Source organism: Rhinoderma darwinii, chromosome 2, assembly GCF_050947455.1.
Source record: "Rhinoderma darwinii isolate aRhiDar2 chromosome 2, aRhiDar2.hap1, whole genome shotgun sequence".
In the NCBI taxonomy this organism is placed as follows: domain Eukaryota; kingdom Metazoa; phylum Chordata; class Amphibia; order Anura; family Rhinodermatidae; genus Rhinoderma; species Rhinoderma darwinii.
In genome coordinates this window covers 341,758,296-341,786,026 of record NC_134688.1, presented here as the reverse complement: position 1 = coordinate 341,786,026, position 27,731 = coordinate 341,758,296, and the positions used below count along the sequence as shown (strand labels likewise).

At 45.3% G+C, this 27,731-nt stretch overlaps 1 protein-coding gene across 1 annotated transcript in view; it reads right to left on the bottom strand.

Annotated features, from left to right (window-relative positions):
* Nucleotides 1-8,498, bottom strand: part of LOC142741286 (transcription factor ETV7-like) — a 135,260-nt gene extending 126,762 nt beyond the window's left edge. Inside the window, exon 1 of the mRNA XM_075850682.1 lies at nt 8,441-8,498. The gene's annotated coding sequence lies outside the window, so the exon portion shown is untranslated. The remainder of the gene's footprint in view (nt 1-8,440) is intronic.
* Nucleotides 8,499-27,731: the final 19,233 nt, after the last annotated feature.

Sequence of the window (27,731 nt, the reverse complement as noted above, 5' to 3'; positions counted from 1 at the left end):
ACACATGTAGCGGCGGTTCACAGTACTAGAGCCTTCTGCCATTGAAGTGAATGTAAGTAATACTGTGAATCGCTGCTAAAAGCGTGTCGGCTATTCACAGTACGAGCAGATAAGGAATGAAGGGGAAGCAGGGCTTGTACGAGCACTGCGGCCCCTTCAAAACAGCTGATCGGCGGGGGTGCCAGTAGTCGGACCCCGAACCATCAGATATTGATGGCCTTTTCTGAGGATAGGCCATCAATTTTTAGGAACTGTACAACCCCTCTTATTATTATTAATCTTTACGTTTTTGGCCAGCTATAATACAAAGAGATTTGCAACATATCTTTACTAAGAAAACACATTGAAGACTGCCTTAATTTATCATATAAACTTAATATAAACCAACCAACAGAAAAAAACATTAGATGAATCATTCTGATATACATGCAGATTATAGCTTGAAAGTCTCACATAGTACATAAGTTATGACATTCTGTATTAAGGTAAACGAGCATAACTTGCAGTGAAATTGTTATAAATGTAATTGTTTTTATTATTCGTCATATTTCCTATTATTATGTATCTTATATGCTACCAAATCGTACAATCCAATTGAATACAATGCCTTGATCCCTGCCCCAGTGGAGCATTCAATTTATTTCTTCTAACCAACATACCTGATAGTCAGATGTGGTTTGGTCGGTGCCCAACATTGACATATCCACAATACAGGAAATTAAACTTATCAAAAAATGTTTCTTAAGTTTTCTTCCAATGTTAAATTTGGTAGTAAGAAAAAAATCACTGTAACTTCTTGGACGTCCGTTTTAAGTCTACAATGAATCTTCACTGCAGTGATCAGATATTAAAATCCTGTTCATACAAGGCTGTGTTATTCATGTACGGAGTTCACAAAATGAAAGTAAAGGTTCCCTTACTCTGATATACAGGACTGTTCAGAAGAAAGTGAAAGTGACATTGAATATGCTGAGGAAGGAAATAAGAAAATAGTTAAGGCTTCGTTCACATCTGTGAAGGGGTTTACTTATTATTTATTTATTTCAGTTACTTATATAGCACCAACATATTACGCAGTGCTGTACAGAGGTCCTCTTTTTTACTGTCCCCATTGGGGCTCACAATCTAAATTCCCTATTGGTATGTTTTTGGGGTGTGGGCGGAAACCAGCGTGGCAAGGCAATAGTGCTAACCACTGAGCCACCGTGCTGCAGTCCTTTTGGTCAGGGGAAACCATGAATGGAAACCAAACGGAAACCAGAGGTTTCCGTTTGCATTACCATTGATTTCAATGGTAATGCTTCTGTTGCTAATTCCGTTTATCTCTTCCGTACTCTACTGCGCTATTGATTCCGCTCAAAAAAACAGAAACCTTACAGAATGGACACAAACGGAAACAATTAGCAATGGAAGCATTACCATTGAAATCAATGGTAATGCAAACGGAAAGCTATGGTTTCCGTTTGGTTTCCATTCATGTGTTCGCCTGACGGAAAGGTCTGACGGAACCCATGAACAGAACCCGACGCAGATGTGAACGAAGCCTAATACATTAACATAAAAATGATGATCATGTCCAGATAGATATGGGATCGATAGATAAAGAGGGAGATAGATAGACAGACAGACAGACAGATAGATAGATAGATAGATAGATAGATAGATAGATAGATAGATAGATAGATAGATAGATAGATAGATAGATGATAGATAGATAGGCGAGGTGAGCCTGCTGCCTCAGGGAGCGCCACTTAGTTAGAAGGGGGGGGGGCGAATTTTGTGTTTTAATCTCAGTCAGCCAGGAGCCATGGAAGGGACGAACTGAGATGGGCTGGGCTAGGGGTGGAGCACAGGGGGCTGGAGCGCAGGGGGGTGCAGCGTAACTTAATTAGCAGATGTGCGCACGTCTGCTGGAGAACACTCCTCCTCTTTGACGCTGCACGAAGCATGCACTGCCAGAGAGGTGGAGCAGAGTGGTGATCTGTAAGGTGAGCCATGTTAAGACTAGAGCGGCAGACCGCTGCTTGCTGTGCTCAGACTCAGCCTCTTGCTTCCACTCTTTAAAAGTGACCAGGCCGACGCTAGGGGCAAGGGGGGTTACTGAGCATCTTGCTGACAGCAAAGGGCACTGAGGGGGGAAAAAATCCCCCATAGAGCCGTCAGTAGTTGCTATACTGAAGGGGCGGGGGGGGGGGGGGGTCTGAGCATCTGACTGACTGCAGAGAGCTCTGTGGGGGGATAATTGAGCGCAGAATTATCCTTCCCCATAGAGCACTCAGCAGTCAATAAGTTGCTCAGCCCCCCCCCCCGCAGTATAATCCCCACTCTAAAGACCTCAATAGTTATTATTCTACAAGGGAGGGTGTCAGAGCATCTGACTGAATCACTAGTTTATTAATGCCCTATCTCCTAACTAATCTAATATGCGCTATGATGCCGATAACTACAGTATAAATTGTGTTTAAAACGTATATTATTTGCAAAGTTATGTGCTTTTTTTCAAATTTTCGCCTCAGGCAGCAGAAAAGCTAGGATCGGCCCTGATAGGCAGTGTATAATAAATCATTGATTGGTTTGTCTATAGATGCTACACTGTTTCACAGCTATAAGTGTATATCTTTATTTTTTTTTATTTTTATTATCTAAGGATAAACTATTTGAGGCAGATTTACTATTGTGTTTGGATCTAGAAGTGATAAAAAATGAGCAAAATTTGGATGCAAAATAGTCGCAGTTTGGCGCAATATTGATGTTTGCATCTCACTAGACATTTTTTAGTAATGAAAAGGGGCATACTTAGCAGCTAAAGAGTTGTGACTTGTCAGAAAAGCACGTGGCTTAAAATGCTGGTGCAAAATTAGCCAAATCTAAAGTGGTGTGAGGAACAAACAAGTGCCTAAGAGGTTATGCAAGATGTGCCAAAATTATCATTCAGGTTGTATAACTGTGATAAATATGGCACATTTTGTGCTTGTCTGGTCTAAGTTTAAGCTGTCTAGCTATAAGGACACTGTCACACGGCAGTCAGAAGCGGGCTGAGCCAGGGGGAAGGGAGGTGTGTGCCCCCCGGGCCGGTTGTCTAGTAGATGATTAGGGCCACGGGGAGTTAAGGGTAGCGCAGGGGAGCATTGGAGAGAATGCCTGTGATACTCCTGCACAGAACATCTGACGTCCGGTGGCTGCATTATATGACGTCACATCTGATGTATAATGCAGCTACCCGTGGCCACACACTCTGTGCAGGAGAATCACAGCTCTTCTCTCCGACCAGGTTGTAATAACATATGGGGCCCTGCCGTTTGCTGCACTGCACGGCCCCATCACAAACAAGCAGGCAGGATGGAGGAAGAAGAAAGAAGAAGAAAGGGCTGAAGAGAAGCAGTAACACACAGCTCTCCTACCCTCCTGCCTGCAACATGTAACAGCTGATGAAGATGAAACTGTAAATGTTATGTGTGGGGGAGGGGATTCTTTACAAATCGCTCTTGAGGGGGATGGGGGACTTAACTGTAAGGCTCTGTTCACACTGAGTTTTTTTTGCAGGCAGATTTTGACCTGCCTGAAAATTCTTGCCACGATTTTCACAGTGTTTTTCGACCGCAGCCATTGAGTGCTGCTGACAAAAAACGCAGTGCAAGACTCTTTCTCTGCCCCCATTGATTTCAGTGGGAGGTCAGAGGTGGAACCGCGGCAAGGAAGATCATAACGCTTTTTTTTGCCACGAGCGGCTAAAAACTGTCACAGAAAAATAACACCTCCGTCTCCCATTAAAGTCAATGGGAGGTGGTTTTGGCCATTTTTGCTGCTGATTCTGATGCAGTTTCCGCATCAAAATCAGCGTAAAAAAAACTCTGTGTGAATTGTGCCAATATGTTTGGTGTGGGGTAGGGGATTATGTGTAAAACTTTTTGTGGGGGAGGGGGGATATGGCTATGAAAGCTATGTGGGGGAGGGGGAGCTTGACTGTGAATGTTATGTGTGGGGTGAGGGGATTCTGTTTAAAGACTATGTACACCTTTGAAAACATTTATATACATATATATATATATACAGTATATATATATATATATATATATATATTTTTTTTTTTTTTATTTATAAATATATATACACTACCGTTCACAAGATTAGGGTCACTTAGAAATTTCCTTATTTTTGAAAGAAAAGCACAGTTTTTTTCAATGAAAATAACATGAAATTAATCAGAAATACACTCTATACATTGTTAATGTGCTAAATGGCTATTCTAGCTGCAAACGTCTGTTTTTTAATGCAATATCTACATAGGTGTATAGAGGCCCATTTCCAGCAACCATCACTCCAGTGTTCTAATAGTACATTCTGTTTGCTAACTGTGTTAGAAGGCTAATGGATGATTAGAAAACACTTGAAAACCCTTGTGCAGTTATGTTAGCACCGCTGTAAACCGTTTTGCTGTTTAGAGGAGCTATAAAACTGACCTTCCTTTGAGCTAGTTGAGAATCTGGAGCATTACATTTGTGGGTTTGATTAAACTCTCAAAATGGCTAGAAAAAGAGAGCTTTCATGTGAAACTCGACAGTCTATTCTTGTTCTTAGAAATGAAGGCTATTCCATGCGAGAAATTGCCAAGAAACTGAAGATTTCCTACAACGATGTGTACTACTCCCTTCAGAGGACAGCACACACAGGCTCTAACCAGAGTAGAAAGAGAAGTGGGAGGCCCCGCTGCACAATTGAGCAACAAGACAAGCACATTAGAGTCTCTAGTTTGAGAAATAGACACCTCACAGGTCCTAAACTGGCAGCTTCATTAAATAGTACCCGCAAAACGCCAGTGTCAACGTCTACAGTGAAGAGGCGACTCCGGGATGCTGGCCTTCAGGGCAGAGTGGCAAAGAAAAAGCCATATCTGAGACTGGCTAATAAAAGGAAAAGATTAATATTGGCAAAAGCACACAGACATTGGACAGAGGAAGATTGGAAAAAAGTGTTATGGACAGACGAATCGAAGTTTGAGGTGTTTGGATCATACAGAAGAACATTTGTGAGACGCAGAACAACTGAAAAGATGCTGGAAGAGTGCCTGACGCCATCTGTCAAGCATGGTGGAGGTAATGTGATGGTCTGGGGTTGCTTTGGTGCTGGTAAAGTGGGAGATTTGTACAAGGTAAAAGGGATTTTGAATAAGGAAGGCTATCACTCCATTTTGCAATGCCATGCCATACCCTGTGGACAGCGCTTCATTGTAGCCAATTTCATCCTACAACAGGACAATGACACAAAGCACACCTCCAAATTATGCAAGAACTATTTAGGGAAGAAGCAGGCAGCTGGTATTCTATCTGTAATGCAGTGGCCAGCGCAGTCACCAGATCTCAATCCCATAGAGCTGTTGTGGGAGCATCTTGACCGTATGGTACGCAAGAAGTGCCCATCAAGGCAATCCAACTTGTGGGAGGGGCTTCTGGAAGCATGGGGTGAGATTTCTCCCATTTACCTCAGCAAATTAACAGCTAGAATGGCAAAGTTCTGCAATGCTGTAATTGCTGCAAATGGAGCATTCTTTGACGAAAGCAAAGTTTGAAGGAGAAAATTATTTCAAATAAAAATCATTATTTCTAACTTTGTCAATGTCTTGACTATATTTTCTAGTCATTTTGCAACTCATTTGATAAATATAAGTGTGAGTTTTCATGGAAAACACAAAATTGTCTGGGTGACCCCAAACTTTTGAACGGTAGTGTATACCAGATATGTATACAGAAATATCTTCATTTGATTACGACAGTGATACATTTCGCTCTCCTAGTGTTAGGGGAAGAGGCAGACCCCAATACCCCAACACAAATTTTCTCAAAGAGTACTATCTAAAGGGGAAATTTGTGTGTTAAAGAGAGGACTCTCATTTGTCCCTACCCCGACTTTTGACTTGTTTTCATGGGTCAAAGACCTACAACTGTTTAGGCGGAAGCTAAAATTAAAAAAAAAAAAATAAATTAATGACAGACGTAGGTGTCAGGAGTTGGGTTTAGAGGAGGAATATATGCCCCTTCTTAGGACTATGGGGGATTTACTCAAGTAAGGTGGTAGCCAACAGGAGAAGGTCCATTTACGGACTTGGCCTTGCCCTCAAATAAGAATCCACCTATGAGTGAAAATAGATTTACTGCCTGATTAGAACGATTAAAATACATTTTATTGATAGATACTAAAATAAGCTCTTGAAGCCCAATTACATATAACAACAGGCTCAGACAGGTGGTCAGCAGCAGAGAAGGTCTATTAGTAGTGGTAATATTATTCCACCCTTAGTTTTCTTATCAATATTACCACTACTAATAGACCTTCTCTGCTGCTGACCACCTGTCTGAGCCTGTTGTTATATGTAATTGGGCTTCAAGAGCTTATTTTAGTATCTATCAATAAAATTTATTTTTAGGGTATGTGCACACGATGAGAGGCTTTTACGTCTGAAAAGACAGACTGTTTTCAGGAGAAAACAGCTGCGTCGTTTCAGACGTAAATGCTGCTCCTCGTATTATGCGAGGCGTCTTTGACGCCTGTAATCTTGAGCTGCTCTTCATTGACTTCAATGAAGAACGGCTCAAATTACGTTGCAAAGAAGTGTCCTGCACTTCTTTGCCGAGGCAGTCAATTTACGCGTCGTCGTTTGACAGCTGTCAAACGACGACGCGTAAATGACAGGACGTCTGCACAGTACGTCGGCAAACCCATTCAAATGAATGGGCAGATGTTTGCCGACGTATTGTAGCCCTATTTTCAGACGTAAAACAAGGCATAATACGTCTCGTTTATGTCTGAAAATAGGTCGTGTGAACCCAGCCTAATCGTTCTAATCAGGCAGTAAATCTAGAAATTAACGGAACGTAAGATTCTTATCAATGTGCATAGTCTATGAGTGAAAATACACCAATTGATATGTTCTTGAAGGTGGTGACTGACCAGTTATCCCATATTTGTCGTAAAGGGGGCTGTAGCAATATTACCCCTGATGAACTTGAGAGTTTACGACTCCTTGAAAACGATGAGTCTATTATTATCAAGTCATCCGACAAGGGGGGCAATGTGGTCGTCATGGATCGCCAGGCATTTCTATGTGCCTCGGGATCCTTGACAACCGCAATTGCTATAAAATTATCCCCTCTAACCCTACTAACGCCTAGAAGAAGGCACTTAAAAACATTCTCCTAACAGCATAGGCTGATCACCTGATCGCCGGTCACTGAGTATCACTATGTCTCCTCCTGAAATACATGCCATGTGAACCTGTCAACTGAAAAATCATTCACTTCACTTTCATCATTCTAAGGGTATGTTCACACGCAGTGTTTTCAGCCATTTTTCGGGCCATAAACGTCCTGAAAAAAGGCTGAAAAATTGGAAGCAGAACACCTACAAACATCTGGTCATTGTTTCCAATGGGAAATACGGCGTTCAGTTCCGACGGTGCATTTTTTTACGTGACCGTTTTCCAAAAACGGCACGTAAAAAGATGGCCGCCAAAAAGAAGTGCATGTCACTTCTTGGGAGGTTTTTGGAGCAGTTTTTCATTGACTCTATAGAAAAACAGCTACAAAAACGGCTGTAAAAAACGCTGCCAAAAATGCGAGTTTGATAAAAAAAATGGCTGAAAATCAGGAGCTGTTTTCCCTTTGTTTAGTAAGTGTGTGAACATACCCTTAGCCTTTTGGTGTGTCCTATAGCTTCTGCCAGCTGCCATTTATACAATCACTCCGAAAATGGCAGCCGGACACTGCTTAGCAATTTCAAGACACCTTTTCCTGGCTTGTAGGAGGGGTGCTGAGATTCCCTCCCACATTTATGGCAGCTGTGAGTCAGGTTGCTTTGCCTTGCTGTAATTCTGGGAAGTGCTCCCTCTGGTGGCCAACATAGGAAAACATGTAAAATTATTATTTCATTTTTAATACTTTCCACAATGTGGAAGGAAAAAAAATACAGCAAAAAAACTTTAAAAATATAATAGAAATAAGTAACTTACTTTAAAAAAAAAAAGTTTAATTCGCGACACATTCCCTTTAAAGGCTATGTAAGCTTTAGAAGACATTTTTTTTTAACTAAAACAACAGTGTTTAATGCAACTTTGTAATTGGTTTTTATTAAAAAATAATATAGTTGTTGAGATACAGCTTCTGACATCAGGTTCGGCCATTTTGGCTTCCTTTGATGTATGGTTGTACACATCAATTGTACAAGATAGAGGTTTGGAAGCAGTGCAGTGTGTGCTCACCGGCTCGGATATGTCTCCTTGGTGTACACGATTTGTCCTTGAGCTGCTGTACTGAATACACTGACATAATTGTTTTATGTTTGGAGATTATTTTTACCGGCAGCGCAGAGGGACAAGCTAAGTGGAGGAACTATTATTGTTCCAGGAGGAACCTAATAATATATATATAGAGTTAAAATTCACACTTACCCACTCAGATAGGGAAATTCAAGAGACACTATGGTCTCCAAGAATGGTGACTATTTGGTATCAGATATTTCTAAAAAATACAACAGATAGGAACAACATGTTGAATTACCAGAGCCATAATCCCAAGAATATGGTTAATTCACTACCGTTAAGCCAGTTACTAAGGCCCCATGCACACGACCGTGCCCGCAATCACGGCACGCGATTGCGGGCACGGCCGGCCGCTGACTGACAGCCGCATTTTCGGGCCGTGCTCCCATACAAAGTATGGGAGCACGGCCCGCAAAATGCGAAAAAACGGACATGTTCCATAATTCCCGGAACATTTCCACGGCACTTACACCCTTCCGTAGTGCTACGGAAAGGTGTCAGTGTTCAGTGAAAGTGAATGGCTCCGTTTTTGCGGACCGCAATTGTGGTCCGCAAAAACGGAGGTTTTTTACGGTCGTGTGCATGGGGCCTGAGTTAGGAGGATTGTGAGGAGTGAGGACAATGTAAATAATCGGCTAGAAGAAATGTGCCAAAGATTTATATCTAGAGGGTATCCATTAAATGTGGTTCAACAACAGAAAAGGAAGGCCGTATGGTGGACAAAGAGTCACTCTTGGGTAGAAAGTGTAGAACGGACAACTTGCAATGAATCCCATTTGTGTCCATCTACCGCCCTCTTAGTAATGGGATTGGGGACAACCTGAGACAAAACAGGTCAATATTGGAAAGGGGTTGCTTAGGAATACCTGAATTTAAATCGCCTTCTCTGTTACCATACAGACGGAGTCCTAATTTAAGAGATCGGCTTGTCTGATCAGACGTTGTAACAAATAAATGTCCCCAACAGACGTATTTGAGCATGGCCGGCCTTAGCTATGTGCGACACGTGCGGTCGCACAGGGCGCCGGCCGCCATGCTGCAAGGGGGGCGCCAGTGGGTACGAGCAGAAGAGAGGAGAAATGTTCCTCCCTCTGCACTGTTGCGTGAAGTGAGCGCTGATTGGAGGAGCAGCAGGTGCCTCTGTCTGCTCCACCAATCGGCACAGCCTGTACTGCAGTGTCACACACACTCAGCACCTCAAGCAGCTCCTTCCTGCTGTGCTGCTGCCCCAGTGAAGACTCCTCCACGGAGCTCCAGAGTCAGGTAAGTGCAGCAGCTTTAGGGGGGATTCACACGAGCGTGTATTCGGTCCGTGCGGGCCGCGTGGTTTTCACGCGGCACGCATGGACCAATACAAGTCTATGGGGCAGTACAGACAGTCCGTGCTTTTTGCGCAGCGTTTGTCTGCTGCGCAAAAAGCGCGACAGGTTCAATAACTCTGCGTATTTCGCGCATCACGCACCCATTGAAGTCAATGGGTGCGTGAAAATCACGCGCACCACACGGAAGCACTTCCGTGGGACGAGCGTGATTCGCGCAACAGCAGTGAAAAGGATGAATGAAAACAGAAAAGCACCACGTGCTTTTCTGTTTCCAAGCATCCAAACGGAGTGTCTTTGCGAGGAGCGAACCCCGACAACCGAGGCAAACTTCACCGGGTTCGGCCAAACTCGTTTTGGCCGAACCCGGCAAAAAAATTTCCGGTCCGCGACGTCGGGAGAGATTCACTGTGCATGGTGCTGAAAGAGTTAAACTGTTTCAGCACCATGGACAGTGACTTGCGATCCCAAAATACATGAACCTGTAAAAAAAAACGAAGTTCTAACTTACCGATTACTCCTGTCTCCTTCCTGCAGTCCGACCTCCCGGGATGACACTTCAGTTCAAGTGACAGCTCCAGCCAATCACAGGCCAAGCACAGGCTGCAGCCAATCACAGGCTGCAGCGGTCACTTGGACTGCCGCGTCTTCCAGGGAGGTGGGGCCCGATGTCAAGAGAGGCGCGTCACCAAGGACGCGTCACCAAGGACGCGTCACCAAGGCAACGGCCGGGAAGTTCTCGGTAAGTAGGAACTTTATCTTTTTTTTTAACAGGTTTTTCGCTGTTGTGTTCGGCATTCACTGTCAAGGGTGCTGAAAGAGTTAGCTCTTTCAGCACCTTGGACAGTGACGGGCGTCGACAAGCCTCATCTCTATGATGCCGGCTGCGCGAAAATCACGCAGCCGCGCATCAGACACGCATGACACACGCAGCTGTCAAATGGTTTTTGCGCTCGCAAAACGCCGCGTTGTTTGCGCGCGCAAAAACGCAACGCTCGTGTGAATCTCCCCTTAGATTAATCTATGTCTATTTATGTGCTGTGTGAGGGAGGGGGAGAGAGTGGGCTTTATTTGATGTGTAACAGGATGTTTTTTTTTTTTTAAAAGATCGATTTTGTGGGGGAGGGGAGGCTAGGTTAGAGGTACTTTGTGTGTGTGTGTGTGTGTGTTTTTTTACAGATCGATTTTGTGGGGGAGGGGAGGCTAGGTTAGAGGTACTTTGAGTGTGTATTTTTTACAGATCGATTTTGTGGGGGAGGGGACATTGCCCTAAATGCTATAGGAGTGGGGGGATTCTTTATACATGTATTTTGTGGGGAGGGGGACTTCTGTATAGTTTATTTTGTGGTGTAGGAGCTTATTATGAATCATGGGGGAGGGGAACTTAGCGTTATGTATGGGGAGAAAGGATTCTTTAGGGTACGGCCACACGGAGCGGCCCTCACACTGTCGCAACGCGGCCAACAACCGCGCTTGGCACTATGTAGGAGCGGCTGTCCAATACCTCGTTAAGGGGTATTCCGGTTACACTCGCGTGCGCACTGCCGCTCCATTCATTCTCTATGGGAGCGCCGGAGATAGCCGAGTGCAGTGTTCTGCTTTTTCCGCCGCTCCCATAGAGAATGAATAGGGGGTAAGTTGTTGTAATTAGCAAAATCGTGCGGCCATAAAGGGTGTATTAATTCATGGCCGCATGTTAACGCTGGTAAACCGTCCCTTTATCTGCAAAATCGTGCGGCCATGAATTGTTTGACAGCCGCACTGAACATGGTGACGGCGTGGTTGTTAGCTGCGTTGCGACCGTGTCAGGGCTGCTCCGTGTGGCCTTACCCTTAGGCTGGATTCACACGAGCGCGTGCCTTTTGCGCACGCAAAAAACACGGCGTTTTGCCTGCGCAAAATGCATTTGACAGCTCCGTGCGGCAGCAGCATATGATGCGCGGCTGTGTGCTTTTCGCGCAGCCGCCATCATTATGACACTCCATTTGGATGTTTGTAAACAAAAAAGCAGGTGGTGCTTTTCTGTTTTCATTCATCCTTTTGACAGCTGTTGCGCGAATCACGCTGTTCGCATGGAAGTGCTTCCGTGTGCCATGCGTGGTTTTCACGCACCCATTGACTTCAATGGGTGCGTGATGCGCAAAAAACGCTCAAAGAACGGACATGTCATGACTTTTATGCAGCGGACTCACGCAGCATAAAAATCACGCACATGTCTGCACGGCCCCATAGACTAATATAGGTCCGTGCCACGCGTGTGAAAATCACGCGCGTTGCACGGACGTATATCCCGTTCGTCTGAATAAGCCCTTAGAGATAATATTTGTGGGGAGAGCAACTTGATTATAAGGGTAGGAACACACAGGGTGGATACCTAAAACCACACAGTGTATACATCCTGAGAACCGCAGGGAATTTCACCTGAAAAACAGCACCAAATTTTGGTGCAGTTTTTTTGGCAGAAAGACTTCAGAAATAAATTTAAAAAAAACTTCTTTCACTTATTATTATGGGGCACGAGGTGTGATGATTTTAACCTCCATGTGCCTCACATTAATAGTAATTAACCCCATCATGTACCTCACACATTAACCCATTATGACTGAGAAACATGATGGGGTTAATTACTATTAATGTGAGGCAAATGGTTAAATTCATCATCACACCTCGCGCCTCACATCAGAAAATGGAAGAACTTTTTTTTATTACTGTTGGCAAAATATCGTTTTGGTATCGAAATTGCAATACTACACGAAGTATCGGTATTGAAGTCCAAATTCAGGTGTCGTGACATCCCTACTACCTACAAAGGGGCTATGTGGCATGACCTACAAGGGGGCTGTGTGGCATGACCTACAAGGGGGCTGTGTGGCATGACCTACAAGGGGGCTGTGTGGCACGAAACTACAAGGGGGCTGTGTGGCACGAAACTACAAGGGGGCTGTGTGGCACGAAACTACAAGGGGGCTGTGTGGCACGAACCACAAGGGGGCTGTGTGGCACTACCTACAAGGGGGCTGTGTGGCACTACCTACAAGGGGGCTGTGTGGCACTACCTACAAGGGGGCAGTGTGGCACTACCTACAAGGGGGCTGTGTGGCACTACCTACAAGGGGGCTGTGTGGCACGACCTACAAGGGGGCTGTGTGGCACGACCTACAAGGGGGCTGTGGGGCACTACCTACAAGAGGGCTATGTGGCACTACCTACAAGAGGGCTGTGTGGCACTACCTACAAGGGGGCTGTGTGGCACTACCTACAAGGGGGCTGTGTGGCACTACCTACAAAGGGGCTGTGTGGCACTACCTACAAGAGGGCTGTGTGGCACTACCTACAAGAGGGCTGTGTGGCACGAACTACAAAAGGGCTGTGTGGCACTACCTACAAGAGGGCTGTGTGGCACTACCTACAAGGGGGCTGTGTGGCACGACCTACAAGGGGCTGTGTGGTACTATCTACAGGGGGCATCTGTGAGTGGTGGGCTGATGGTCATTTTACTGTGAGTGGACGGGCTGATGGTCATTTTACTGTGAGTGGGGGGCTGATGGTAGTTTTACTGTGAGTGGGGGGCTGATGGTCGTTTTACTGTGAGTGGGGGGCTGATGGTCGTTTTACTGTGAGTGGGGGGCTGATGGTCATTTTACTGTGAGTGGGGGGCTGATGGTCATTTTACTGTGAGTGGGGGGCTGATGGTCATTTTACTGTGAGTGGGGGGCTGATGGTCGTTTTACTGTGAGTGGGGGCTGATGGTAGTTTTACTGTGAGTGGACGGGCTGATGGTAGTTTTACTGTGAGTGGGGGGCTGATGCTCATTTTAGGGTATGTTCACACGGCAGCGTCCATTACGGCTGAAATTACGGAGCTGTTTTCAGGAGAAAACGGCTCCGGAATTTCAGACGTAATGGCATGTGCAGGCGCTATTCGCTGCGTCCATTACGGATGTAATTGGAGCTGTTTTTCTATGGAGTCAAGGGAAAATTACGTCTCAAGAAGTGACAGGCTTTTCTTTGACGCGGGCGTCTCTTTTACGCGCCGTCTTTTGACAGCGGCGCGTAAAAAAAATGACCGTCGGCACAGAATATCGTAAGACGCATTCAAATGAATGGGCAGATCTTTGCCGACGCTTAAACACCCGAATTACGTCCGTAAATAGTGTGTGTGAACCCAGCCTTACTGTGAGTGGGGGGCTGATGGTGATTTTACTGTGAGTGGGGGGGGGGGGGGCTGATGGTCTTCAAGTGGTTTCCACCTCTGACCTCCAATTGAAATTAATAGTAGGAAGAAAATAGCTTTGGCGCTCTTTTGGAGCTTTTTTTGCTGCGTCTTTTGCATTCGCTTCAACGGCTTAAAAAAAACCGCTAAAAGAACCCCATCAAATAACGCTGTCAATTCAAAAGCAGATTTTTTCTGCCTTACAAAAAAACGCTGTGTGAACATACCCTAAGAATGTAGTGCTTATTTTTAGCTATTTTCTGTCTTTCTCTAAACAATTTTTGGTAGGGGGGCCCTGAGGATTTTTTTTTTTTCCAGGGGTGGCTCAAGTCCGAAAAGGTTGGGAAACTCTGTAACAGGCTACAGAGGCGCCTGCAGCCTATGAGGCGCAGGGACAGGATCCCTGCGCAGTCGGCGTGATGACATCTCTGGATCAAGCCGGCCTATGCAAGGATCCTGTCAGGTGGAGGTGGGGGGCAGTATGGCACTGTCTACAAGGGGGAGGTGGGGGCTGTATGTCACTTTCTACAATGGGGAGGTAGGTGCTGTATGACACTGTTTACAAGGGGGCGGTGGGGGGCACTGTGTACAAGAGGGAGGTGGGGCTGTATGACACTACAAGGGGCAGATGGGGGCTGTATGGCACTACAAGGGGCAGATGGGGGCTGTATGACACTACAAGGGGCAGATGGGGGCTGTATGGCACTGTCCACAAGGAGGAGGTGGGGGATTATGGCACTGTCTACAGGGAGGCTGTACGGCACAATCTACAGGGGGCACTTTCTACTAGGGGGGCTGTGGGGGCATTATACTCTGGAGGACATCATACTGTGTAGGGGCACTACAGGGGACAATATAATGTGTGTGGCACTTAGGGGGCATAACACTGTGTGGGCACAATTAGAGGACAAAATACTGTGTCCTTGAAGGCGTTATAATATATTACATTATTAAATATTATACTGTGTGTGGGGCACTAAAGGGGCATTACACTGTGTGGGGGCACTATATAGGGCATTATACTGTGGGGAGGAATTATGCTTTTTTATGGGGCATTTTTTATAATGGCGTGGGGCGCCGAAAGATAATTTCGCACGGGGCACCATCTACCCTAAGGCCGGCCCTGTATTTGAGCATCCCGATACAGGGAGATTTCTCATGTTTATGATGATAATGTTGTAGTAATACGGTTAAAGGGGAATTCCTTGCACAGCCGTACACTGGAAAGGCATATAGGAATCTACTTTAATATTCATGCACCTCCAGTTATGTGGTCTATATGATAACCTGCAGGTAAGTGCCACGCAATTGGCTCAGATGATCGGAGGACGCCGACACATACCCAGCGAGCTATCCATAAGTGCGCATGGATTCCCTCAGTTGATGTTAAATGCGAGATTGTAATAGATTGGATTACACACCTAAGTCTCTGTTTAGAATGGATCATAGGGATTCATCTAGTTTCCCCCAATGCGGCCTGATATGGCGATGCCTGAAAATATTTCTGTACTGGATAGGGATTGTAGATTATTTAATAGCTATATTTGATATGGGACAGGAAGCAAGCATGTAGGAACACCTCGTATCTGGCCCCCTGACCATGTGCATACGACGCTGAAGCCATAGAGTGGATCCCTTCTGCCTCTCCTCCCTGTTTCTCTGACTCTCCAGCTCCCTGTGCTTTGCTAGCTCTAACATCAATACTGAGCGATTTCTTCACAGAACGGCCTTGCATTGCATGGTGTCTGGCGCCCTCTGCTGCTTGTTTCCAGTTACTGAAGTGGCATAGCATAGCTGAGGCCACTAACACAGATTGGTGCACTATGTTTCTCCTGCTGGCTGAATACTGAATTGGTGAAACACCGAACATTGCACATGGATTACTGAAGTCAGCTAAGTACTGTTACATACTTTGTTATATGCTATGCTCTGTAGATCATATGGCTTTGTCTGTATTGGCAATATAGATCATTTTCAGGTATACATTACTGCATTTCTCAATGCTTTTGTTATAAGAAATAACCTGCATGTGTATTCTGATGCCAGCCAGAGTAAATGCTAAATATGATCAGTCTCTGTTGTTTCCAGGAGATGTTTGCATTATATATAACATCATGAGAGACTGGGCTCAGTCCAGAGCACTTACATACTCTCCTTAGAGAACTTTGAGAAGATTGTTTGACTGTTGGCCATTAAAGCTAGGAGGCTGAAACCTTCCTCGGAGCCTTTTTGATTTTTTTTTTTTTAAATAGAAGTTAAGGGCCTGTCAGAAGGTAATACATCTCTTAAAAATAAAATCATTGATATGGAGGATAGGTCAAGAAGATGCAATATAAGATTATTGGGCTTCCCGGAACGGATTGAAAAACTGATTCTGAGGCTTTTGTTCAGAACTGGATAAAAGATCAAGTTGGGGCAAATCATTTGTCTCTAGGATTTGGAATAGATAAAGCACATATAATACCTGCTAAGCCATTATCCTATGGCACTAAGCTGAGGGCAATAATTGCAAGAATCCAGAGTTCAAAAGACAGGGACATCATCCTAAAGAAAGCTAGCGTATCATCGAATTTATTATTTGATAACATAAAAATATCTATATACCCAGATTATTCTTATGAAACAACTAAAAAGACAGGCGTTTACTCCAGTTAGGCCTCATTCCCACGACAGGGTTTCCCGGCCGGGTGCCGGCCGTTCATAAATCGGCCGGCACCCGGCTGCATTAGGAATAATAGACCCCTAATGGGGCTATTCACACGACCGATTTTTTGACGGCCGTGGAAACCGGCCGTCAAAAAATAGGACATGCTCTATCTTCGGCCGGATAACCGGTCGCCCGGCTCCCATAGAAGTCTATGGGGCTGGGTAATACACGGCCATCAGCGGGATGTGTCCCGAGTGATGGCCGGGTTTTCCGGCGCTTGCGCTCTATCTCCTCCTCCTCACAGCGCAGAGTGCATGTGAGGAGGAAGAGTTGATGCCATTCTGACGAATGGCATCGCTGTACACTGTGTGGCAGGGCCGGGGTGTACAGCAGGTGGAAGGGAGCGCTGCGCTGGCTCCCTTCCCCTGCTTGTTTTAAAAGCGCCCTGGCCCGGCGACACCTTCGATGGCGCCGCTAGCAGCTGCTACTACTGCAGCGACGCCACTATAGCAGAGCAGGGAGGTATCTCCCCGCTCTGCTATGTGCTAGCCGCACTTTAGCTCCTTGAAGGAGCGGAATCCTTTTGTTTTCGGGGATTCCGCTCCTGGACAGAGCGCTTGATGTCTCTGTCCATATCTGGGCAGTGACATCAGGGGAAACTCCTGAAGCGGAATCCCCGAACACATGGGGATTCCCCTTCAGGAGTTGCCGCTGATGTCACTGTCCAGATCTGCCCGGCCGATTTTACCGGCCGGCACTCGGGCTCGGGCGCGACCCGGTCGTGTGAATCCCGCCTTAGGAAAAAATTACATTTGTCAGGATTCAAATAATCCCTAATGTACCCAGCAAAGTTGAGGCTTGTACATCAGGACAAAGTCAATTTTTATTCCTACCAGAAAGAGGTTGAAAAATGGTGAGACTTAGAGGGTTTAAAATAATTATGTATTTATTCACAGGGAAAACGGGGTACATGTTTAGTGGAGAGGCCTGTTAGAAAAGACAAGTCAACACGGGGAGAGGAGAGGGGAGGGGGTAAAACTGGTATGGATGAGAAAAACAAAAATTGTTTTTCAGCTAATAGAATTAAGTTGTATAATTTTGGGGCCATTATTAAGGAATCCCCACAGTTTATACATATTGAATCCTACGGATGAGCATGAAAATAGTGGTTTGGGGTATAGGTGAGAAATGAAAGAGGTTCACAATTATGGGATATATAAAATCTCACTTTCCTTCAATTGCTTGTTTATTGGAAACGCACTTAACAAAAGAGACGATTAGTAGATTAGAGAATAGATGGTGGGCACAACAATTCTATTCTACACACTCCTCGTATTCTAGGGGTGTTACTGTACTTATTCACATGGGCACACAATGCAAAATCTTTGATAAGTATATAGATGAGGAAGGAAGGTTTGTCTTCCTTCACTGTATATTAAAAGAAACACTAGCTATTTTAGCATTTGTATATGTACCACGTCCGTTCTCATCCGTGGTGTTTAAAAAATTGTGTGTATTTATGTTGGGGAGAAACGACTGTCCTGTAATGTTTATCGGAGATATGAACTGTGTAATGGATGAGGCCATAGATACGTTTAACCCTGAAAGAGGCCCTAGAATTTTGGTAATAACGCCTTTGGCCAGAATAAGCGAAGAGTTGGGCCTGTTGGCTATCTGGCGCCTTAAGAACCCACAAAATCAATGCTTTTCTTGTTATAATGCCTCACATCACACAGTGACACGTATTGATATGGTGCTGTGCAGCGATTCCTTCATCACGTTAATTGGGAAAATGACATATGACACCAGAAGTATATCGGATCATCACGGGTTGTAGTGTTCTTTAAATCTTTCATGTTTCCCAAAAAAGTATTAGAATTAATCCGTACTGGTTCACTTTGATACAAAACTTAGATTTAATAAAAGCTCAGCTTAAAAGTATAATAGACATTAATTGGGGCTCAACTCCTGATTTAACCCCTTCACGCCGCAGCCCTTTTTCAGATTATCATTTTAGTTTTTTCCTCCCCATCTTCCAAAAGGCAGAACTTCTTTATTTTTCCGTCGATATAGACCTATGAGGGCTTGATTTTTGCGGGACGGGTTGTAGTTTTTCGTAGCACAATTTATTTTACAATATAATGTACTAGGAAATGGGTAAAAAATTATTTGTGGGGTAGAAAATGAAAAAAACAGCGATTCCTCAATGGTTTTTTGCGCACCGTTTTTACGGAATTCACTGTGCAATTAAAACAACATGTTAACTTTATTCTGTGGGTCAATATGATTACGGCGATACCAAATATACATAGTTTTTTTCTATATTTGACTACTTTTGCAAGTAAAAACCTAAGTTTAAAAAAGAAAATTTATTTTGTGTCGCCAAATTCCGAGAGCCATAACTTTTTTATTTTTCTGTCAATTAAGTGGTATGAGGGCTTATTTTTTTTGCGGGATAAGCTGTAGTTTTTAATAATACCATTTTGGTGTACATGCGATGTTTTGATAACTTTTTATTTTATTTTTTTTGTGGGAGATTAGGTGACCAAAAAATAGAGATTCTGGCATATACAATTTTTTTTTTCCGCGTTCACCGTGTGGGTTAAATGATTCATTGTAATAGTTCAGACAATTATGTTTACTTATTTATTTTTTTACTATGCTCTAAGGGGAAAATGGAAAAAGGGGGATTGTTTGAACTTTTAATTTTTTTTTTACATAAAAAAAACTGGATTTAACTCATTTTTACAATTCACTGAAGTGATAAATGAGTAAAACTTATAATTTTTATTGAATAACTCTCTAAAAACAGGGGTCCAATCACCACTGTGAAAACAGCCCACCGTGATTTATAAAAAGTGTATTAAACATATACTGCAATTGCTGGTTCGTTTGTGAACCCTCCTCAGATTGAGTATGCTTAAAAGTGTGGGATCAGCGTTTGAGCATTGGTGTATCAGTGAATGGGACCCTACAACACAACAGAGCCAGAAGTTTCCGCTTCTAAATACCCCAGTGCTGGGGTTACCCAAAGATACCACTGTCACCTACGCTATAATCCCTATCTCCTCTGACCCTACGCGTTTCTATGCATTATTTCATCAGGGGTCTATGTCTTTGTCATTCTGGCTAAGACGCCAGTGATATCAAACTGTAACAGATATTCTGCTACACACACACGGAAGCGTGCTCGCATGGCCCTAGGTGACAGTGGTATCTTTGGGTAACCCCAGCACTGGGGTATTTAGAAGCGGAAACTGCTGGCTCTGTTATATTGTAGGGTCCCATTCACTGATACACCAATGCTCAAACGCTGATCCCACACTTTTAAGCATACTCAATCTGAGGAGGGTTCACAAACGAACCAGCAATTGCAGTATATGTTTAATACACTTTTTATTAATCACGGTGGGCTGTTTTCACAGTGGTGATTGTACCCCTGTTTTTAGAGAGTTATTCAATAAAAATTATAAGTTTTACTCATTTATCACTTCAGTGAATTGCAATCTTTAGTACTTTGTGGGAGCACAAGTTAACTATCATAAAATACAGTGAATTATTTAACTCATTTTTACTTTTTTTATTAGTCCCCCTAGGGGACATCAACCAGCGATCATTAGATCGCTTGCACGATATACTGCAATACTAATGTATTGCAGTATATCGTGATTCTGACAGGTAACTGTTAAGCCCCATTTAAGCCCAGCATTTAATGAGTTAAACGAGCGGGATCGCGCTCGAGCGCGATGCCGCTAGTTACTCTGAAGTGTCGGCCGTAACAAACAGCCGACACCGGCATCGTATGGAGCGGGTTCACTCCGTGAGCCCGTTCCATACTTCCCCTACCCGACTTTGGTGTATGGATACGTCAAATGTCGGGAAGGGGTTAATAGTGTGGGACACAATAAAGGTGTTTATTAGAGGTATACTCTTTGGGAATGTTGTCAAATTAAAACGTGAATATAATAAAGTTGTAAGGGGAAAGAAATGTGAAAAAATTTACACTAAAAACTCAACGGAAGCCCTCTTGAGCGAGTGGAAAATATCACAGAAGGAGTACAAAGAATGTTTACTAAACAAAGCTTAAAATAAAATTTTCTTTTTAAGGAAAAAAGTTTCTGTGAAGCAGGTAGCCCGAATAAGATGTTAATAAACATTATTAAAGAGGCTCTGTCACCAGATTTTGCAACCCCTATCTGCTATTGCAGCAGATCGGCGCTGCAATGTAGATAAGAGTAACGTTTTTATTTTTAAAAAACGAGCATTTTTGGCCAAGTTATGACCATTTTTGTATTTATGCAAATGAGGCTTGCTAAAGTCCAACTGGGCGTGTTTAAAGTAAAAGTCCAACTGGGCGTGTATTATGTGTGTTACATCCGGGCGTGTTTACTTATTTTACTAGCTGGGCGTTCTGACGAGAAGTATCATCCACTTCTCTTCAGAACGCCCAGCTTCTGGCAGTGCAGACACAGCGTGTTCTCGAGAGATCACGCTGTGTCGTCACTCACTTCCTGCCCCAGGTCCTGCATCGTGTCGGACGAGCGAGGACACATCGGCACCAGAGGCTACAGTTGATTCTGCAGCAGCATCGGCGTTTGCAGGTAAGTCGATGTAGCTACTTACCTGCAAATGCTGATGCTGCTGCAGAATCAACTGTAGCCTCTGGTGCCCATGTGGCCGACACGATGCAGGACCTGGGGCAGGAAGTGAGTGACATCACAGCGTGATCTCTCGAGAACACGCTGTGTGTCTGCACTGCCAGAAGCTGGGTGTTAACGAACAGAAGTGGATGATGCTGATTCGTCAGCATCATACACTCCCATTCCTAACGCCCAGCTAGTAAAAGAAGTAAAAACGCCCAGATGTACACACATAATACACGCCCAGTTGTACTTTTACTGTAAACACGCCCAGTTGTACTTTTGCAAGCCTCATTTGCATAAATACAAAAATGGTCATAACTTGGCCAAAAATGCACGTTTTTTAAAAATAAAAACGTTACTGTAATCTACATTGCAGCGCCTATCTGCTGCAATAGCAGATAGGGGTTGCAAAATCTGGTGACAGAGCCTCTTTAAAGAGACTCTGTCACCAGATTTTCAAATCCCTATCTCCTATTGCAGCTGATCGGCGCTGCAATGTAGATAACAGGAACGTTTTTCTTTTTCAAAAGCGATCCTTTTTGGCCAAGTTATGAGCATTTTTATATTTATGCAAATGAGCCTTTCTTATGGACAACTGGGCGTTTTTAATCTTATTTCCAACTGGGCGTGTATTGTGTTCGTTACATCTGGGTGTGTTTACCTGTTTTACTAGCTGAGCGTTGTGAATAGAAGTGTATGATGCTGACGAATCAGCATCATCCACTTCTCTTCGTTACCACCCAGCTTCTGGCAGTGCGCAGACACACAGCGTGTGGGAGGAAGTGAGTGACGTCATAGCGTGATCTCGCGAGGACACGCTGTGTGTCTGTGCACTGCCAGAAGCTGGGTGGTAACGGAGAGAAGTGGATGATGCTGATTCGTCAGCATCATACACTTTCATTCAGAACGCCCAGCTAGTAAAACAAGTAAACACACCCAGATGTAACGAACACAATACACGCCCAGTTGGAAATAAGATTAAAAATGCCCAGTTGTCCATAAGAAAGGCTCATTTGCATAAATATAAAAATGCTCATAACTTGGCCAAAAATGCTCGTTTTTGAAAAAGAAAAACGTTACTGTTATCTACATTGCAGCGCCGATCAGCTGCAATAGGAGATAGGGGTTTGAAAATCTGGTGACAGAGCCTCTTTAAAAATCAAAATAAGGGTAATAATGTTTTAGCGTTGAGGAACAGGAAATGCTTAATAATTATAGATGACTCTATGATTAGAGATTAATTCTTTGAATACTATTCAAATTTATATAAGTCCAAGGTAAAGTATAGCAAGGTACAGTTAGAGGAGCATTTGGACTCTATCCCCTGGACTCAAATATCATGCACTCAAAGGGAACATTTAGACCTCCCAGTTACTCCCAGTGCTTTAAAGGGGGTAAAGGGTAATTCAGCCCCAGGTTTGGATGTGTTTCCCTTTGAGCTGTACAGAAAATACGAGGAGGAATTGCTTACAGCACTATATAGGACACTGTGCTCATCAATAAAGGTGTAATGTCCATGGTCACTAACCACGAACTCCTTCCATCCAGTCGATGCCCTTTTCTCTAGAGATGTCTGCACATGCGGCCGTCCTGTTCCACCACCAGGGTGTGCTCGTGAGCTCAGTCCAGACTTAAGGAGCCATAGCGCACACAGGTTGGAGATTGAGTTGATTTTTCCCAGACCACCCTGGGCTATAAGAAGGGCTGTGCCCCTCCCTGCAGTGCTTGAGCCTGTTTGTCTACCCTAGTCTGTCTAAGCAAATGGTCTCCTAGTGTTTCCCAGTTCCCAGTGCTTCCCGTTCCTGCCACCTGTAACCTGTATCCCGTGCTGTCTTGGTCAAGTACCAGGTTGAGCTGAAGTTTGACAGCTGTCAAGGCGGTATGGTCCAGTGGGTCCACGTACCCAACGTGACAGTAGGCTCAGGACATGGACCCCGCTGGTCAATACAAGACCATGATGACGTCACAAGAGATGGGGCGGATATGCTAGACCTCCAGTCTCAACAGTACCAACTTCTCCAGACCTTGAACATAATTGCACGTCGGCTGGAGGTGCAAGCTGCCGATCGTCTGACTAACACCTCCTGGCAGTGCTGATCCCAGATTTTCTTTGCCACTTCCTGACCGCTATGATGGAGACGCAAGGACCTGCCATGGATTTTTGAACCAGTGCCAGATCCACTTTAGCCTGTATGCAAGGGCATTTATGTCTGATGGCGCAAGGGTCACTTTCATCGTCTCTCTCTCCTCACTGGCAGGGCCCTTGCATGGGCGAATCCTATCTAGGAGAGACAAGGACCAGAGACACGTGACTTCCAAAGGTTCCTCCAGACATTTCGCACAGTGTTTGTGGAGCCCGGATGAGTCTTGTCTGCAGCCGCCTCCTGCTGAACCTACGCCAGGGAGACACCTCTATGGTCGAGTACGCCATCCACTTCCGCACCCTGGAGGGAGAACTGTTGTGGAGCAATGAGGCCCTGGTTGCTACATTCTGGCAGGGACTGTCTCCTAAGATTAAGGACGAGCTTGCCGCCCGAGATCTACCATCTACCTTGGATGACCTCATCCTTCTGGCCGCCCAGATTGATATAAGGATCCGAGAACAGCTCCAAGTAGGTCGTTGGGAGAAAGGACTCCCTAGTCCGGTCCCTACTTTGCAGCAACCCCTTCTGTCCTCAGATGCCGATGCTCCTAAGGAGTCTGTGGGAACGGACCAGTTTAAGCTATCTATCCAGGAGAGACAACACAGACGCATCTCGGGACTCTGTCTATATTGCTGCCTCGGAGGCCATCTTGTGCGTCTGTTTCCCCAAAAGCCCCAGAGCCTAGGATTGGTCGGAGAGACAACCTTGGGTAAAGAAGGACTTTCGTCTAAATTGTCCATTCCCGTGACCATAGTGTCCGACGAGAAAATGCATCAGGTCTCTGCGTATCTGGACCCTATATCCACCGCTAATTTAATTCGTAGAGACCTGGTGGATCTTCTCCAATTGCCCACTACCCCTCTGGAGAGGCCATTGATGGTTGCTTCTGTAAATCGACTACCTCTGCCAGACCCAATTATAGCTGTGACCAAGCTGCTGAGGCTCCAAGTGGGAGCCCTCCACTCCGAGCTCCTCTCGTTCTTTGTCCTGCCTAAGGCCGTCAACCCGTGCTGTTGGGTCTCCCTTGGTTCCGACTGCATGCCCCAGTCCTGGACTGGAATTCTGGAGAGGTTTTCCAGTGGGGCCTGAGTGTCTCAATCGTTGCCTGGTACAGATTAGTTCGATTCAGCCTCCTCTGCCTCAGTCCTTGTCAGGATTGCCTGGTCATTATTTTGCATTTTCGGACGTCTTCAGCAAGAAAGGGGCTGAGATGCTGCCCCCACACCGCGCGTATGACTTTCCTATCGACCTAGTTCCTGATGCTTCCCTTCCCCATGGTATGGTATATCCTCTCTTTTTGCCAGAGACTCTGTCCATGTCCGCCTATGTTAAAGAGAACTTGGATAGGGGCTTCATACAGAAGTCTTCCACCCCGGCAGAAGCCGGGTTCTTCTTCGTCAAGAAAAAGGATGGTTCTCTGCGTCCTTGCATCGACTACCAGGGTCTCAACCAGATCACGGTGAAAAATAGGTATTCGTTGCCATTGATCTCTGAACTGTTTGATCGTATACGTGCTGCCAAGATTTTTTCTAAACTAGACCTGGGTGGGTCTTACAACCTAATTCGGATTCGCCGGGGTGAGGAATGGAAGACTGCATTTAACACCCGTGACCGACACTATGAATATCTAGTAATGCCCTTCAGCCGGTGTAGTGCTCCTGCGGTCTTCCACGAGTTAGTTAATGACGTCTTCCGCGACCTCCTCCAATGTTTGTGTTGTGGTCTATCTTGATGACATCTTGATTTTTTTTTCCAGATCCAATGACTCATCAGAGGCATGTCCGTCAAGTTGTGCTGCGGTTGAGGGAGAATCGCCTGTACGCCAAGTTGAAGTTCATGTTTGAGAAAGATGCTCTACCCTTCCTGGGCTACATCATCTCGAATCAAGGTCTCAAGATGAATCTTGAAAAGGTAAAGTCTGTCCTGGAATGGCCATGCCCTCAAGGCTTGAGGGCCATACAGCGCTTCGCCAATTTCTACAGACTGTTCATTCCAAACTTCTCCTCACTGACATCTCCTATCTCTAACCTCACCAAGAAAGGTATGAACGCCAAGTTGTGGACTACAGAAGCAGAGTTCGCATTTAATAGCCTGAAGAGTGACTTCACGTCAGCCTGTATCATCCATCATCCAAATGTTTCTCGACAGTTCTCGTTGGAGGTGGACGCCTCCTCTGTTGGTGCTGGAGCACTCCTGTTCCAAAAAGGTTCCAAGGGCAAGTCAATGGTATGTGGCTATTACTATAAGCTCTTCTCTTCTGCAGAACGCAACTACTCGATTGGGGATCGGGAGTTACTGGCCATTAAATTGGCTCTGGAGGAGTGGAGACATCTATTAGAGGGTGCAGTTCATCCTATCTTGATATTTACGGACCACAAGAACCTCACTTATCACCAGACGGCCCAACGACTGAATCCTGGTCAGGCCAGGTGGTTGCTGTTCTTTGCCCGGTTCCAGTTTGAGCTCCACTACCGTCCAGCCAATGCCTTGTCCAGGTCATTCAAGACAGAGGACACTATGGAGTCTCCACAGAGTATCATTAACCCATCCTGCATCATCCCTGTCAACCCTAGGCGAGTTAGATACATTCCCCCAGGGAGGACTTTTGTGCGTCTGGCGGACAGAAGAAGAATCCTCCACTGGGAACACCGTTCCAAATTTGCAGGTCATGCGGGCGCCCGTAAGACCCGAGACCTGATTGCTCATCAGTTCTGGTGGCCCACCTTGCCCAAAGACATCATGGCCTTTGTCTCCTGCACGGTGTGAGCAGCAAATAAGGTTGCCCACTCCAAACTGGCGGGCCTGCTCCAGCCGTTGCCTGTGCCCGATGCCCCCTGGCAACATATTGCTATGGACTTTGTCACGGACCTGCCTCTCTCTGCTGGTTGCAGTACGGTCTGGGTGGTGGTTGTCCGATTCTCCAAAATGGCTAATTTCATTCCACTGACCGGCCTACCGTCCGCTTCCCAACTGGCCAATCTCTTTGTCCAACACATCTTCCGTCTGCACGGCTTGCCTCTACATATTGTGTCAGGGGGTTCAGTTCACCTCTAAGTTCTGGAGAGCCCTCTGCCTGCTTGGACTTTCCTCTGCCTACCATCCCCAGTCCAATGGTCAATTCGAGAGAATAAACCAGATTATGGAGAACTATCTACGACACTTTATCTTCAGGCAGCATGAATACTGGGTGCAACACCCTCGTATACCTCTTCCTGTTTCCACTACGTCCCAGGTGCCTGCAGCTGACTCTGCATTCAGAGACTTTCTACAAATCTGGCAGCAGACTCGATCTTCTATTCTTCTGGCAGTCGACCGCATGAAGAGAAAGGCAGACACAAGAAGACGAGAGCCTCCCCAGTTCCTTCCAGGTACTAAGATCTGGCTGTCCTCTAGGAATATCCGGCTGAGGATGCCATCGTACAAGTTTTCTCCCAGGTTCCTTGGACCCTTCGAGATTTTGCAACAAATCAACCCTGTTTCCTACAAGCTTCGGCTGCCTCATACCCTCAAGATCCCCAACTCCTTACATATCTCCCTGCTGAAGCCGGTGATTTTGAACCGCTACTCCGAGACTTCCACTCCTGCAGTGGCTCCCAGCGGTACATCAGAGACTTTTGAGGTTAAGGAGATCCTGGACACTAAAAAAGTTGATTGGGAGGTGTTTGGTCTTGAAGAGAGGTCCTGGGAGCCAGAAGAGAATCTCAATTCTCCTACCCTCTTTAAGAGGTTTCTCTCTCGCTCTGGCCACAAGAGGAGGGGGCGTAAGAGGGGGGATACTGTATCATCTGTGGTCACTGACCACGATCTCCTTCCATACAGTCGACGCCCTTCTCTTCAGAGATGTCTGCACATGCGGCCGTCCTGTTCCACAGTGATCACCAGGGTATGCTCGCAAGCTCAGTCCTGACTTAAGGAGCCAAAGCGCACACAGGTGGGAGATTGAGCTGATGTTTCCCAGACCACCCTGGGCTATAAGAAGGGCTGTGCCCTGCCCTGCAACCCACTAGGTTGAGCTGAAGTTGTGCTGTGCTGTGTATCACGCCTGTCCTGCTACACCACGCCTGGAGCCTGCCTGCTGCCTAGTCCCAGCCGAACCTGTCTTCCTACTGTCTGAGCTACCACAGGTACACTATAAGAACTATAGACTGTGACCCGTGTCCTGTTGGCCAGCTGCCATACCGTCAAGGTGGTACGGTCCAGTGGGTCCACATACCCAACGTGACAAAAGGCATGTAAACTGCCAACTACCATGACAGAAGCAAAAATTATTTTGATATTAAAAAAAGATAAATGCCTAGTAAAGGTGGACTCATTAAGACCAATCTCACTGTTAAATACAAGCGTTAAACTTTTTGCAAAAGTCTTGGCAATTAGATTGGCAAAAATAATCACAACGGTAATTCATGAGGATCAAAACTGTTTTATTCCAGGCAGAACAGTGTGGCAAAGTGTCTG